This window comes from Chrysochloris asiatica, unplaced genomic scaffold, assembly GCF_000296735.1.
Source record: "Chrysochloris asiatica unplaced genomic scaffold, ChrAsi1.0 scaffold00107, whole genome shotgun sequence".
In the NCBI taxonomy this organism is placed as follows: domain Eukaryota; kingdom Metazoa; phylum Chordata; class Mammalia; order Afrosoricida; family Chrysochloridae; genus Chrysochloris; species Chrysochloris asiatica.
Window position 1 is genome coordinate 9,765,020 of NW_006408625.1, and position 16,233 is coordinate 9,781,252.

The 16,233-nt window shown below is 41.1% G+C and overlaps 1 pseudogene; it reads left to right on the plus strand.

Moving 5' to 3' along the window:
• Positions 1-14,776, plus strand: part of LOC102823235 — a 52,151-nt pseudogene extending 37,375 nt beyond the window's left edge.
• The last annotated feature ends 1,457 nt before the right edge of the window (positions 14,777-16,233 follow it).

Sequence of the window (16,233 nt, forward strand, 5' to 3'; positions counted from 1 at the left end):
TTTTTCCCATTCTGTGGGTTCCCTTTTTACTCTTCTGGTGAAGTCTTTTGATGTGCATGAGTTTTTAATTTTTAGTATGTCCTACTCATCTATTTTATCTACTTTTGTTTGTGTGGTTTTCAAAATGTTTTTTAGTCCATGTATTCCCATCATTAGTCCCTTCACATTTATCCCGAATTTTTCATTGATGACCTTCATAATTATGGGATTCACATTTAGGTCTTTAATCCATGTTGAATTGGTTTTTGTATAAGGTGTGAAGTGAAGGTCTTGTTTCAGACTTTTGCATATCATTTTCCATTTCTGCCAGCACCATCTGTTGAAGAGCCTGTCCCCCTGGCTGCTTTTAGAAGTGTCTCCTTATCTTTGAGTTTGGTGAGCTTGACTATGATATGTCTTGGAGACTTTCTCTTGGGGTTCACCCTTCCTGGAGTTCGTTGAGCTTCTTGAACGTTTAACTTATTTCTTTTCAGGATGGTCGAGAAATTTTCTTCCAACAGTTCTTCAACTATTTCCTTTTTGGAATTGTGTGTTTCTTTTGGTTCTGGAAAGCCGATAATTCGTAAGTTATTCCTCTTCATGTTGTCCAACATGAATCTTAGAGCTTCCTCAGAAATTTTTATTCTTTAATTGTTTTTGTTTTTGTATCTTAGTGGTATTGAGAGATTTGTCTTCCAGCTCACTGGTTCTGCCTTCCATCTCATCTATTCTACTCCTCTACCCTTTCAGAGTGTTCTCTATTTCTGTTATTTTGTGTTTGATCATTTGGACCTCTTTCTGTAGGTTTTGAATTGTTTCCAATGCTGTATCTATCTTATTTGATTGTTTCTGTAGCATTTTCCTGACTTCTTCCTTATTTTTCTCAACTCCATTGTAAAGTGTCTTGAAACATTTTATATTCATTTTTCTGAATTCTTTCTCAGGCATTTCCAAGGCCTGCCCTCCTTCCAGAATGTAGTCCAGGTCTACCTCTAGGTCATTTGTCTCAGACATTTTATCTTGTTTCTGGACATGTGCTGATATGGTCACCTGCTTTTGCTTCTTGGACATGTTTAATGTTTATCTGTGGCCTTAATACTTAATTGAGTATGTATTTTGGTAATTTTTTATGCTTTCTGATTGCTTCCAGGAAGATGTGATCAGGATATGGGCTTTCCTTTTCACTCTTCTTATTGCTCAACACAGAGTAACTTTCACAGGTTTTGTCTGTTTCCCTGGTATATGGCAGTTGGTATTGTTTCTTGCCTATGTTTTGCTGTTTTATAGAGTGTGATTGTAGCTTGGCAGCAGTTGCTGACTATTCTTGTGTAATATAGGGAGACAAAGAGTCCTCCAATGGCAGAAGGGAGGACATATAACAGAAAAACAATACCAGTGTGTGTGGGGGGGAAATCAGAGAAAGGAGAAGAAGAAAAAAAGACAAAAATGCAGCACCAACAAAAACAAGACTGAATATTGCAGTCTCTAATCACACAAAAGGGAGTAGAGGGAGAGAAGAAAATATAAGGTGAAAAAAAAAATCTATAGCTTAATATGAGTATGACTTTAATGTCCTTGCTTCAAGTTTCTGCCTTCAAAGCTGCCCAAGAGATTCCAAGTTGCCAGTGTTGGTTGTTACGTGATACCTCAGGCTCCAATCCAACCTTTGGCCTGTTTTGCTTTTAAACTCTCTTTCCCTCCCTCCCTTCAGCCCTTTCCTTCTCTTTCCCGTGATAAAAAACAGAACGAAAAAGAAACAGATAATAAAAGTTCAGGGCCTCCGCTTGGGCTGAGTATCTATGCACATGCATGGCAGAAGAACCCACCAGCAGTGAGGGTGGGGGGTGGCCACTTAGCTCAGGCTCTCCCTCCATTCACCAGAATGGAGGAGGGTAAACAGTGAATGTGCCAATTACCAGATACCAAAGAAAAAATGAAAATCAGAACAAAGCAAAACTGACAAAGTATAATGTTCACCCTTGTCCCAAGGTTCCCGTAGCCTTTTTCTGTGGTGTTTCTGCTCCCCCTGTTTCTTCTTCTGCTTGGTCTAGCCCAGGAGGTCAGCTCAGGCTTCTGGGCCTGGCCCATCAGATTCAAAAGTACACAATTTTTTACTTCAGCTCCAAACTCCACAGCTATAATCCTTCAAACCTTTAAAATATTCCTATCTCTGTGGCTCCGGATCTTCCTTACCTGGTATTCTGTGTTATTGCTGATGGAGAACTTCACTGCACCTCCACCTTAGTCACCATACATTCCTGCCTCCTGGTGAGTTTTTTTGCCATGCATGTGCACATGTACTCAGCCCAAGAGCAGGCCCTGAAGGTTTTTTGCTTGTTTGTCTTTTGTTTTATTTGTTATTATGGGAAAGGGCAGGACAGGGCTGTAGAGAGAGAAAGAGAGCTTTAAAACAAAACAGGCTGAAAATTAAATTAAAGACTGAGGTATAGCATAACAACCAACACAGCATGTTGAAATCTTTCAGGCAGCTTTGAAAGCAAGAAGCTGAAGAGAGGACATTAAAGTCATATTCATATTAGGTTACAGATTTTTTTCTTCTTTTTCTTCTCTCCCTTTTATGTGATAATAGATTGCAATATTCAGTCTAGTTTTTGTTGTTGCTGTTTTAGTTTGTTGGTTGGTTTGTTTTTTCTCTCTCCCTTTTCCCCCCCTGCAGGTGCTATTTTGCTGTTATATGCTCCCCCTTCTACCTTTGGAGGACTCTTTCTCTCCATATACTACACAAGAAGAGTCAGCAACTACTGTCATATAGCCAAGCTACAATCACACTCTATAAAACACCAAAACCCAGGCAAGAACCAATACCAACTGCCATATACCAGGGAAACAGATAACCTCTGTGAAAGTTACTCTGAGTTAAACAATAAGAAGAGTGAAAAGGGAAGCCCACATCCTGATCACATTGCCCTGGAAGCAATCAAGTCGGTGCCAACCCATAGAGACCCTGTATAGGGTTTCAGAGGAGCATCTGGTGAGCTTGAACCACTGACCTTGCAGTTTAAACAGTTTTACAGTCTGGTGCATTAACCCACAACTTCACACCATTGAAATACCTAAAATGAGGCTACAACGTGCCCAGTGAAGCTTTCTGCAGAGCCGCTGAATTACATAAGACTATAGGTGGACTCCTGAACAGCATCCAGAATCTTCAGAGGTGGGAAATTTCCACTTGAATGGACGGGCAGACCAGCCTTGAGCAGCTAGAAGAACAGAAGGTACTTCTTAAAAGAAAGACTGACAAGAAAAACACAAAACAAAATAGGCAGACCAGCTGATTACTACAAGAACAAGCAAGTTGCTCCCCCAGGAGACAGCAAGGCAAGTGATAAGGTCCCCTCAGAGCAAACGCCCTTCCAAGACTAACACTCAATGGGACAACACGCTCTGATTGATGACCACGTTTGTCACCGATAAGGGGAAGTGAAGGAAAAACAGCAATGAAGCTGCGAGCTAAACCCTACAACGCTCAATAGACTCCTGTGAACCTGGGTGGAGACCTGGTTGGCCAGCAGTGTGGCAAGACCTGGGGACTCTTGGGCATAGAGTCAGTGACATAGCCACAGAAGACAAGAGTGGAGAGTGAAGCATCCAACTGATAAGAAGAGAGGGCACATGTACAAGAACACCCACACTTGCAGATAATACACACTTGACCTGGCTTCAATAACTGGATGATCAGAGCTCAACTAGAAGAAGAAAGCAGAGGAAAAAAAGAGTGATCTGATACAATTTGATGAACTTGACCTACACCTCTGGATGCAGTAGCTCAAAAAAGGGAACAATTCTTTACAGCAATTATCATTCCCACTCCCTCCATAAACAGAGTAGACAGGGATGTGCAACTTGGACATTGGCTACCTAAAGTTGGGGGTAAGTGACTACAAAGGCAAGAAGTGACTGGCTTACAAGCTTTAAAGAGGGAACCTAGATCCAGATTAGTAGAAGGTAGAATCTCCACTGAGTAGTATCCAATCTGTCTAGGCGAGGCTGATGAAAGGAAATGTGGATACGTATCTAGTGATACAATAGTGAATAAATGTTATCAGGACTGATTGTGAGGGTTTTAAATGTAAAGGTAGACGTTTTGTTGCAAGGAGGGGAGTGATTGACTTTGCAGTCTAGGAGCGGAGGTCCCTGGGACCATGAAGGGAGAAGAGTGGAGGGCAGGACCCTACCTAGAGAAGCAGTGAAGCCAAAGATGGAGGCAGAGATGATAACATGGAAGGATGGAGCAGGTGGGGACTTTAGACCCAGAGACGGAGAGGGGCTGTATGCTGATGACCAGGGAGCAGGTTTGCAGTGTTGTTTGATGATGCATGGAGGGGATTGTAACCATGGCAATGTAATGATATATGATTGGATGTAAATTCTCCCATGTAAATTATCACATTCTCCCATGTAAATTATCACATGATTCACATGTGATATTCTCCCATGTAAATTATCACATGATTCACAATAAAACATTAAAAAAAAAAAAAAAAAAGTTCTTTCTTGGAGTCCCTGGGTGGTGCAATCAATTAATATTGTTGACTGCTAACTACAAGATTGGAAATTTGAGTCCACCCAGAGGCACATCAGAAGAAATGCTTCTTTTGAGCAGTCTACTGACTGATCATAACCATTGAAAACCATACAGAGAACAAGTTTCCTCCACATGCGGTCTCATCATGAGTTTGAATTGACTTGAAGACAATTGTAGTGGTGGTGTATACTTTTACATATCTCTGACAATCCCTATAAGGAAAAAACGAATAATAAAAAGAAGAAAGGTTCAGGCTCCGTGACAGAAAGAGTTGGGGTCCAATTCTATTTGGAAAATTATTTATATTATCTTTCACCATCAGTGAATTTCTTGATTCTGGTGACTATTATTTACCCCATTAGTATTGATTGCTTACTATGGTGGTGGTGGTGGTTATGTACTGTGGAGTCGGTTCCTGCATAGGGTTTCCGAGGCTGTCCATCTTTACAGGAGCAGAAAGCCTCATCTTTCTCCTGCGGAACAGCTGACAGTTTCAATCTGCTGACCTTAGTGAGATTAGCAGCTTGACTCATAACCAGTATGCTACCAGAGCTCTTTTATTGCTTACTATTACCACTATTCTAGGTGCTGGGGATTCTGCAATAAAAATATAGATCCATGAAAAGAAACAAAAATCACCACAAAACAAAACAAAAACTTTGTCTTCATGGAGTTTATATCATAATGGAAAGAGATAGACAATAGATAATTTCATAACTGATTGTTACTTTGAAGAAAAATAAACTAGGGAGAGAGGACAGGAAGTGCTTATGAAGAGAAAGGGAAGTTGCAATTTTTAAATTCAACATCCTTGAGAAGGTGGCTGCAAAAATGACACCAAACATCATCCCACATCACTCTCTATGCAGCTGTTGTTAAGTGCTGTTAAGTCAATTACGACCCATAGCCACCCTGTATAGGGTTTCAAAGGAGTGGCTGGTGAGCTTGAACTGCTGACTTTGTAGTTCAAACCGACTTTGTAATCCAGTGCATTAACTCACAGCTCCACACCAGGACTTTCTCTGAGCAACTGAGCTGGGTGTGATAAATCATGTCAATGACCATACAGAACTCAGACACCATAATCATGGTTATAGGATTTATTAGGGAAGTTAATAGTTTACAATTCAGGGTCAGACATGTTCAGGGTACAGTTCTTCTAGCCAGGATAGCCTCTCCTCAATCATGCTTATAGGCAGGCCTCTCTGTTTGGTCAATGTTACAAAACCCTTTTAGGGCAACATCATTCCACTGTGAGCCTCAGTCTGAAGGTACTCGGCTCTAGCTCTGTGGGTCAGCAAACATAACTCCCTCAATTAAGTCTTAGAGGCACCCCACTCTACAAGCAAACCTCTTGCCCCAAATCACTTAATTTTACTTGTTCCATGAACTGGGAAGCTCTGCTCATGCTCTGGCTCTTGTTTCTGCTGCTGCTACTTCCTGTGGAGCTCCTCCAGTATCATAGTATTTTGTCCCGGGGCCAAGGAGGTTCAATGCACAGCGATACCAGGGTTCAAAGAACATACTCCTCTACTGGTTCTCATTTGATGACAGTGAGATTCCCCTTCTGGCATCTGAGATAACTCATTTTAAACTCATGTAGAGTTACAAGTTTTTATAATCACACGTAACTTTGTTAACAATCACAACAGAATCATAAAATCCTATCAGAATCTTCTTCCACCTTTTCTTAACCAGACCAAAGGACTACGGGTAGAAGAAGCTATAATATAAAGTAATCCAGTACACTACAGTGGCATTTGATCAAAAACTATGAGTGAGGAGCACAAGCCACAAGGAGCTCTAGGGGAAGGGCAGATGTAACGAGTATAAAGTGCTTAGGACTTTGTCTGACCACTGACACCAGTTACCATGGAGTTAACTTCACTTATTGCAATTCCATATGTTGCAGATTGGAACTGTGTCCCATAGGGTTTTCAGGTTGTGACCTTTTAGAAGCATATCCCCAGGTCCTTCTTTTGAGGTGCCTCTGTGTGGGTTCAAGCTACCAACATTTCTGGTTAGTAGTTGAGTGCTTAACCATTTATGTCACCCAGGGCCACCACTGGTAATGCTTAGTAAATGGTGGTGGTGGTTGTTTAGTTGGTTCTGACTCATTGGGACCTGTATAGGGTTTCTGAGGAGCAGCTGATGAACTTGAACTGCAAACCTTGCTTATCCTACAGTGCTTGCATAAATGGATGCAGAGAAGATGGTTCAGGAGTAAATCTCAGTTATTAAGTAGACATTTGCCTTTGTAACTGTAGATAGCTTTTGATTAAGGAAAGGTCAGAAGCTATGTTGTATTAAAGGCAAGAGATTTCATCTAGATGTCTGAGAAAACAAATTAGAGAATTTTAAATAGAGCTTTTCACAAAAATGGAATTAATTTTCAAAACTGTTCTGGCAAATTTTTCTAATTAAGTGAGTTGTGAAAATGGAACTTGAAACTATTTGTAAGATGTATGAACTATTTGCATTGCTGGGTTGTTGGGAGGAAGAGAAAGAAAACCACACAGTAAAGGAAGCTGACACATCCTCACTACTAGAAAGCAAACCTATTTCTTTGATGATGTAATGTCATTTTAAGGAGCTCTGGTAGCGTAGTGGTTACAAATCGGGCTGCGAACCTTAAGTCAGTGGTTCGAAACTACCATCCGCTCCGCAGGAGAAAGATGAGGCTTTCTACTCCCGTAAAGATTTACACCCTCAGAAACCCTGTACAGGGTCGCTATGGGTCAGAACTGACTCGATGGCACTTAACAACAACAACAATGTCATTTTACTCCAGGTTTGTGAAAGGCCTAGAGTCTTCTTTGGTGATGGATAACCAAAAACCAGTTACTGAGGAGCTGACTTCAACTCATGGTGACCCTGTGTGTGTCAGAGTAGAACTGTGCTCCATAATATTTTCAATGGCTGATGTTTTAGAAATGAATTGCCAGGGATTATGGTGTGGCCCTCTAGGATAAGCACTGAGCTGCTAACCAAATGGTTGGCAGTTCAAATCCCCCAGCTGTTCCTCAGAAACCATATCTATACAGGGTTACTATGAGTTGGAATGGCCTTTTTTCCAAGATGCATCTGGGTGGGCTCAAACCTCCAACTGTTTGGTTAGCTTCTGATTACATTAACCACTTGTACCACCCAGGGGATAACAAGGGAATTGAGAAATGACCAAATAATTCAATTTCTGGTTCTTAACTTTCTATCCACCTTTCAAAAATAAAAGTTAAGGAAATAACATAAAAATAATATGGCTACTAGTGTTCATGCTTACTCTCTCAATTACCTCTAAGATAATAAAGGACATCTATGAACCAGAGGTCAAATTCATCTTAGATGCTAGTACTTTGATCCCTGATGCTGTCTCCTACAGGTCAGAGTTTTATTTCAGATTAACCGTTTCAGAGGGGGAAAATGTTATGATGAGTAGTGAAGAGGTGTTTTTATCTAATAGACCTTTCCAAAGGGAAAGATTTTAGAGGATAATCTATGAGGTATCCATTCTGAGGCTCACCCTTATAATTTATTTCCATATACTACTGCATATTTACTGCCAGATATATAGAGAGTGTGGGAGACTTATGGAGGAGTAAGACAGATGATCCCTTGTCTACAGTTAGGCTGCAGTATTATTAGGACGACTGACAGAAACAATCTCATTACCATGTGGTATATGTCAGGAGATAGGTGAGCACAGGGTGCTATGATCACCAAAGCTGTTCTAGGGGTTCAAAAATGAGTCACTGGGCTTAGGGGCTCAGGATCCTAGTCTTGGGGAAATACCAAGGTCAATGAACATAACGTAGTCCACAAAAACAATGTTTTATATCCTACTTTGTTGAGTAGTGACTGGTGTCTTAAAAGTTCATGAGTGACCATCTAAAGTGAAACTAGCAATCTTTCTCTGTTTGAAGGAAAGAAAGAACACAAAATTGAAGACACATGGGAAAAGGAACAAATGGACAATGTGACTATCAGAGTCCACCAACCAGATATCAGAAGAACTACCAACTGCTCTGAAAGGAATCACACTAAAAGGTCCTGGGTAGAATGAGAGAAAAATGTGGGAAAAGACTCAAAATTGTAAAAAAAAAAAAAAAAAAAGACCAGGTTTAGTTTATTGGTTGAATAGGGACATATAGCTCTAAGTCACCCTTCAGGTCTGGAACTGAACTTACCTCAGTGGCTCAGTTTTCAGCCAAATAATAGATAGATTTATAAGGGGGACAATAATACTAGTGGGGTATGCACACCTTAGAATAATCAACCATTTGCGATCAGAAGGGCAACATTTACCTATGGAGGAGTAAGACAGATTCCTTTTGTACAGTTAGGCTGCAGTATTGTTAGGACAACTGACAGAAATAATCTCATTGGACAAAGTTCAGAAGGGTTAGGAAAGGAGGAATGGAAACAGGAACCACAGGGTGGAAGTGGGATAAGTGATGTTACTTTGAGGGAGTTGTTATCACTGAGATGAACAAAATGTATACAAATTGTTGAATGTAAAACTGATGATATGCTCTGTAAACCTCCAGCCAATTCACAATTAAAAATTTTTTTTTCAAAGAATTTTTGTAACAGATAATGGTTGAGTAAAATGTAGGATGATTAAAACATTCTCAGGAAGAGGGTACTTAAAGATCAAAGACAAAGAGTTGGATAGTTCAAAACCATTAATTGATAAAGTGAAATGCAGGAAAGAGTGGGAAAGGAGGTTGAAGAGGAAGCAGGGGCAAGACCACAAGTACTTTGTGTGCCCAATTATTAGCTGTTAAAAATTGAGCTGCTAACCACAGCTCAGCAGTTCTAATCTACCAGTCTCTCGATGGGAGAATGATGAGGTTTTCTGCTCCCATAAGGATTTACAATCTTGGAAACTCTACTCTATTCAGAGTTGCTATGAGTCCCAGACCGACTCCACAGCACACAACCACCACCAACCATTAGTAAATATATAAAGGAGATAGCAGATTTACAAAATGTGAATAGGCAAAGTCTTAGTGATTGATTGGATGTGGAGGTGACAGACTTAACTTTTATATTTCTGGCCTGGAAGTGATTGATGGCATTTAGATGGGGTGGGGGAGTTAGAGAAAAAAAACTTGCATGGAAAGGTGATGTCTTTTCTTTTAGATATGCAGAATATGATGGGAAAGAAGAGAATCTAGGTGGCAATGACAACAGCAAATTGGACACAGAGGTCTGAGGATCTAGAAAGATGTCAGGACCATAAATAAAAGACCAAGAACATTTGGTAGCTACTATTGTGAAACTCCTCCAATTACCAGACAGTTTGTGCTACTGTAGTGGCTTGCATGTTGCTATGATGCTGTTAGCTATGTCACTGGTATTTAAAATACCAGAAGGGTCACCCATGGTAGGCATATTTCCCTAGAACTTTCATACTAAGACAGGCTAGAAACACAGGCCTAGTGATCTGCTTCTGAAAATTAGCCACCAAAAACGCTATGGATCACAAGCAGAACATTGTACGATGTAGTGCTGAAAGATGAGTCCTCTAGGTTGAAAGGTACTGAAAATACACAGTGATCACAATGGACTCAAGCATACCAATGATTATGAATGTGGGACATGGCCAGGCAACCATTTGTTCTGTTGTACATGGGTTGCCATGAGTCAAAGCAGACTTGAGTTAATGAGAATTTTCAGTGAGTTTTATGAGTACAGGTACATGCACACTGGGAGCATGTGGTTGTGAATACAATTCTTCCTGAGTGCCATAGTACTGCAGGCCTTAGTTTTATTCTAAGTCTCTGGAGATGTGAGGCAATATAACCATATAGCTTTCTGAATTCTATCAATCCTTACCAGCTTCATTCCAGACTTAGTAGGAATAACTTGGGATAGTGAGGAACCTTCACTCCTATGGCCTGCCCACTCTAGTACTCACCTCCAACATGCAGAGCAGAGTTACTCCCAACATCAGTGTTTTGTCAATTGTTCTTAAGACTTGTATTTTTCCAAGTAGATGGCCTATGGAAATCCACAAGTCCAGGACCTTGGCCCTAGCTTGACTTTGTGAAGATCAGAGACCAATTTGCCACAGTGCAGTTTTTTCTCTCATTGTTCTCAGAAGAGCTAGATCAGTTTTGTTTGTTGGGTTTTTTTGGTCTGTTTGTTTTTTGTTATTTCTAGTCTCTTCCAGAGATGGAAAGAAGGGATAAGAATGAAGGTAGTTCACTCCAGAGAGACTTCCTACAAAGAAAGTTTATAGAGCAAGCCCAGTCTATCTCCATGGGGTTCTTGATGTACCTCTACTGTTTGTCCACAACCACTCATCTGTCAGTTTGTCATACTGTGTTGGCTTGTGTGTTGCTGTGATTCTGGAAGCTATGCAACTGATATTTTAAATACCAGTAGGGTCATCCACAGTGGACAGGTTTCAGATGAGCTTCTGGACGAAGACAGACTATGAAGAAGAGACTATTTCGGAATATTTAGTTACTGAAAACCTTATAAATATCAGTGGAACACTGTCAGATATAATGCTGGAAAATGAGCCACTCAGGTTGGAAGGTACTCAAAATGTGATTGGGGAAGAGCTGTCTCTTCAAAGTTATTATTCAAATGGAGTAAAGCTTTCTTGGGACCTTTATTTGCTGATGGGGCACAACTCAAAAATGAAGAAAAGCAGCTATAAACATCCATTAATTTTAGGAACATGGAATGTATGAAGTATGAATCTAGGAGTTTGGAAATTGTTAAAAAACGAAATGGAATGCATAAACATCAATATCCTAGGCATCAGTGAGCTGAAATGGACTGGTATTAGCCATTTTGAACCTGACAATCACATGGTTTACTATGGCAGGAATGACAAATTGAAAAGAAATGGCATTACATTCATCATCAAAAAGAACATTTCAATATCTATCATGAAGTACAACACTGTCTGGGATATGATAATATCCATACGCTTACAAGGAAGACCAGTTAATACCACTATTAATCAAATTTATGTATCCACCACTAAAGCCAGTAAGGACGATATTAAAGAATTCTACCTACTTCTTCAATCTGAAATTGATCAAACATTCAATCAAGATGTATTGATAATTGCTGGCAATTGGAATGCAAAGTTGGAAACAAGGAGAAAGGGCCAGTAGGTGGAAAATTTGCCCTCGGTAATAGAAATGATGGAGTTCGCATGATAAAATTTTTGCAAGACCAATGACCTCTTCATTGCAAATACCTTTTAAACAACATAAAAGATGACTATGCACATGGACCTCATCATATGGAATACACAGAAATCAAATTGACAACATCTGTAGAAAGACAGAGGAAAAGCTCCATATCATCATTCAAAACAAGGCTAGGGGCAGATTGTGGAACAGACCATCAATTGGTCTGAATAGACTGAAGCTGAAGACCACCAATAGACTGAAGCTGTAGAAAATAAAAACAAGTCCACAAGAGCCAAAATATGACCTTGAATATATCCCACCTGAATTTAGAGATCATCTGAAGAACAGCTTTGATGCATTAGGCACTAAAAACCAGAGACCAGAAGGGTTGTGGGATGACATTAGAACATTATAGAGGAAGAAAGAAAATGGTCATTAAGAAGGCAAGAAAGGGCCGCTGCGACTGTGTTTGTGCTGGGGACATGATGCTGGAGGCGGAGGCCGAGGAAGTGGTGTGAGGAGTCAGGATGTGTGGCCCTCCACAGCCTGCACTTTATCTTTGAAGATTTTAGCCCAGATAAGTTCAATCAGTTCTAGGTGGCCTCGCTCTTCAGTGTGGTCAACCCAGGCTGTAGATGAACTACCTAATGGACAACCAGAGAATCGAGTTTGGAGTTAATGAAGTGATTGAGCCCAGTGACACCTTGCTGAGAAACCACAGCTGCAGTATTTCAAGGACATTAAACCCTCAGGCCCCGAAATTTATTCTTGGCTGTATAACTTCCAGAAAGAGCCCTGATGACGCAGACAAAGATGCAATGAATGCCAGCTAGCAGGCATCCCCTTAGCTCTGGACAGCAGCTCTCACATGGAGGCAGAAGTTTCGGTACATGATGGTGGTTCTGGTGGTCATGGACAAAGGGAACGTAAAAAGAAGAAAAAACGGCCTTCTGGATATTACAGTTTCTTGAAAGGCGGCAGCCATGGTAGTATTTCCACAGAAACCCTGGTCAACGGCCTCCTCCACCCAGCAGTCCCAAACAGTGTGAGCGCGGAGGATGCAAAATTCATGGGCGATGTGCCCTCGTTGGTCACATCCAGGACTTGTAACAGCCCTGAAGATCCCCTGGACTTCGTCAGTGACTCTCTGTCCAACAGACCTTTCCCCTGAGCACTGGACAGCCAGGCCAGGACTGCAGGGCAGCCTGAGCTGTGACACCTGGCTGACTTTGAACAGGCCTGCCTCCCTGCAGAGGCCGCCAGGGGTGGCCTGTGGCCCAGCCTTACACTGCTGCTGATACTACTGAGAACCTTGGCGTTGATAACGGACAAATACTTGAATCCTCGGGTGAAGACCCAGCTGCCTATGGAGCGGAGTTGCACATGGTAGAAAGCATGGACTCCAAGCCCACTCAGCCCCAGAATGCTTCCTCCCGGACTGACCCTACGGCCTTGGCTGCAGGCTCCAGTCCTACTAAGTCGTGGGCCAGTCTCGTCCATGACTCCAAACCCTCCTCTTATTTGCCCATAGCTTTTGTGGAAACTAAGTCTTCTCCTCCTGTCTCATCCACCCTGGTCTCTGAAAAAGCAGGCTGAAGTCAAAGAAGGGCTTGTTCCGGTTTCAGAGGATCCTGTAGCCATAAAGATTGCAGTTATGGGGAGAATGTAACCCTGTAAGACATAAACCAGTGTCATTGTAACCCTTTGGGCTGATCAATAAGGAAATTAGTGGGCTGATCAATAAAGGAAATTAGTGCTACTACTTTAATGTTATGCTGCAGGCATTGGTTGCTTGCCCTCCAATGTATCACCTGATGAAGTCCATTCCTGTGTATTCCAAAGTGCTATGGCCTTGTATGTCCACACCTATGATAGATAGCTTTGTTCAGTTAATGAATGAGTTCACTAATATGCCAGTACCTCCAAAATCTGGACAAGCTCTTGGGGATAAAATTGTGAGGGACCTCTGACCTGGAGCTCCCTTTGAGTCTACGTATATTTATAGACTCCTGACCTTATTAAGTCAAACTTGTCTGAAAAGGGCCAACAAGAAGATGCTGAGGAATAACTTGGGCTTCATTCTCAATGGGTTTCACGAGGAGATGCTGAATCTAAAGAAACGTGTCTCACCAAATAGCAAATAGCTGTTTCCAATGGACCCAAAAGCCCCCATGGTAAGCAAAGACAAGCATGAAGAACAAGGTGAGGGAAGTGAGGAAGAATGGGAACAAGTGGGTCCCAGAAATAAGACATTGGTCACACAGTAGGCAGACTTTGTTCAGACCCCCATTACTGGCATTTTCGATGGACACATCAGGTCTGTGGTTTACCAGCAGATTTAAAAGGAATTTGCCACACTGCAGCTATTCTTCACACTGCAACTGGACATCCAGTCTGACAGGATACGCACAGTCCAGGATGTGCTGGAAAGTTTGGTTGCAAGAAAGTCTGTTCAAGGTTACACCACAAAAAAACAGACAAGAGGTGGAGATCAGAGAGTTACACTGGAAAAGCTCCCTCCCATGTTTGTGTTGCACCTCAAATGATTCATTTAAGAAAAAACAGGTAGTTGTCAGAAGCTTATCAAAAATATCAAATATCATGTGGACTTGGAAATTAATGAAGAACTGCTTTCTCCAGGTGTCAAGAATAAGAATGCTAAATTCCACAGAACTGTAGGCTATTTGCAGTGGTCCATTGGTAAGGAGCTCTGGTAGCATTTGTTGTTGTTGTTAGGTGCCATCGAGTTGGTACCAACCCATAGCGACCTTATGCACCGCAGAACGAAACACTGCCCTAACCTGGGTCCACCTCACTACTGTTGCCATGCTTGAGCCCATTGATGCTGCCATCTGGTAGCGTATTGGTTACGAATTGGGCTGCTAACCTCAAGATCAGCAGTTCGAAACTACCAATTGCTTGGCGGGAGAAAGAGGATGCTTTCTGCTCCCGTAAATATTTATAGTCTTGGAAACCCTGTACAGGGTCGCTATGAATCGGAACCCACTCTCCAGCACACCACCACCACCACAGGAACAGCGCCACAGGCGGCCACTACACCACCAACGTCCTCCAGATAGATCTGAACAGCTGATCAGATGGTGAAACCAGCCAACCTACTGTACTATTGTACTACCGTACCGCAAAATTGAATTGCTGTAGCCACCTTGCACCACACCCACTCTCAAGGACTCTCTCCCTCTAGTGGCTGTTTGCAGAGAAACTTTCTCCCCCTTTGGCAAAAATGGGCTAGAATGGAGGCTCTTTGGGGTTTGTGCACAACATAGTGTATGTTGACTTTTTTTTTTTCTTAAATGTTTTATTGTGAATTATGTGATAGTTTACATGGGAGAACATTAGTTTTACATTCATTCTATTGTATATCGTCTCATTGCCATGGTTACAATCCCCTGTATGTTGACTTTTAACTTCCACATCCAAATCATTTGATTGAAATAGATTGTCAACTGATTCAAAAAACAGAATACTCAAAAACCCACATTTCAGAAATAATGCCAATTCCTGAGATGGGGAGGGGGAGGGGAGGCAGGCGTTACATTTGATTCCCAGTCTAATCACTTAGTAGAATGAAGCCCACACCAGCAACCACACCTGTAAATTTCTTAAAAGGAATTTTATCTTCCTTAAAAAAAATAAGGTTTTTAGTCCATCATATGTCCCTCCGTACCTTTGTTGTTGATAATAAATAAATAAATAATAAGCCAGAGCAGAAGTAGTTCTTTCTTTAAAAATAAACAAACACAAAAAGTAAGTTGCTGGTTCTGAACAGAACACATACATGTTAATAATTGTGCAATGAGCAACCACTTACATATGCATTGCAGATATAATGTTTAGAGTTAGTTTACTACAAAGATGGGTGATTGTAACTTAATTGCCATTAAAAAAAAAAGATTTCAAATGGCATTCACGTTTCTGTGTACACATAATGAAAAACAGGAAAAATAATGATGTTTGTCTCTCATTCTGCTGTCTGCTTCCTCTACTGACATGTCTAAGTGTACAGTGTAGTAACCTATTAATAAAAATCACAGTGTTGATTTAACCCCCCGCCCTCCCCTCCACACACAACAAAGAATGAAAGACTAAAATGGATATCAGAAGAGACTCTGAAAATTGCTCTCCAGCATGGAGATGCTAAAGCAAATGGAAGAAGTGAGAAGGTATAAGAACTGAATCAAAAAATTCAAAAAGGCCAGCTCAAGAAGACAAAGTAAAACATTATAACAAAATGTGCAAAGACATGGAGTTAGAAAACCAAAAGGGAAGAATACACTCAGCATTTCTCAAGCTGAGGGAACTGAAGAATAAGTTCAAGCCTCAACTGTGGTATTGAAAGTTTCTCTGGGCAAATTATTGAATGATGTAGAAAGCATTAAAAGAAGATGGAAGGAATAAACAGAGTCACTGTACCAAAAGGAAATGCTTGATGTTCAAGAGGTAGTATATTAGCAAGAGCCAATGATCCTGTAGGATGAAGTCCAAGGTGCATTGAAGGCATTGACAAAGAATAAAGCACCAGAAATTGAT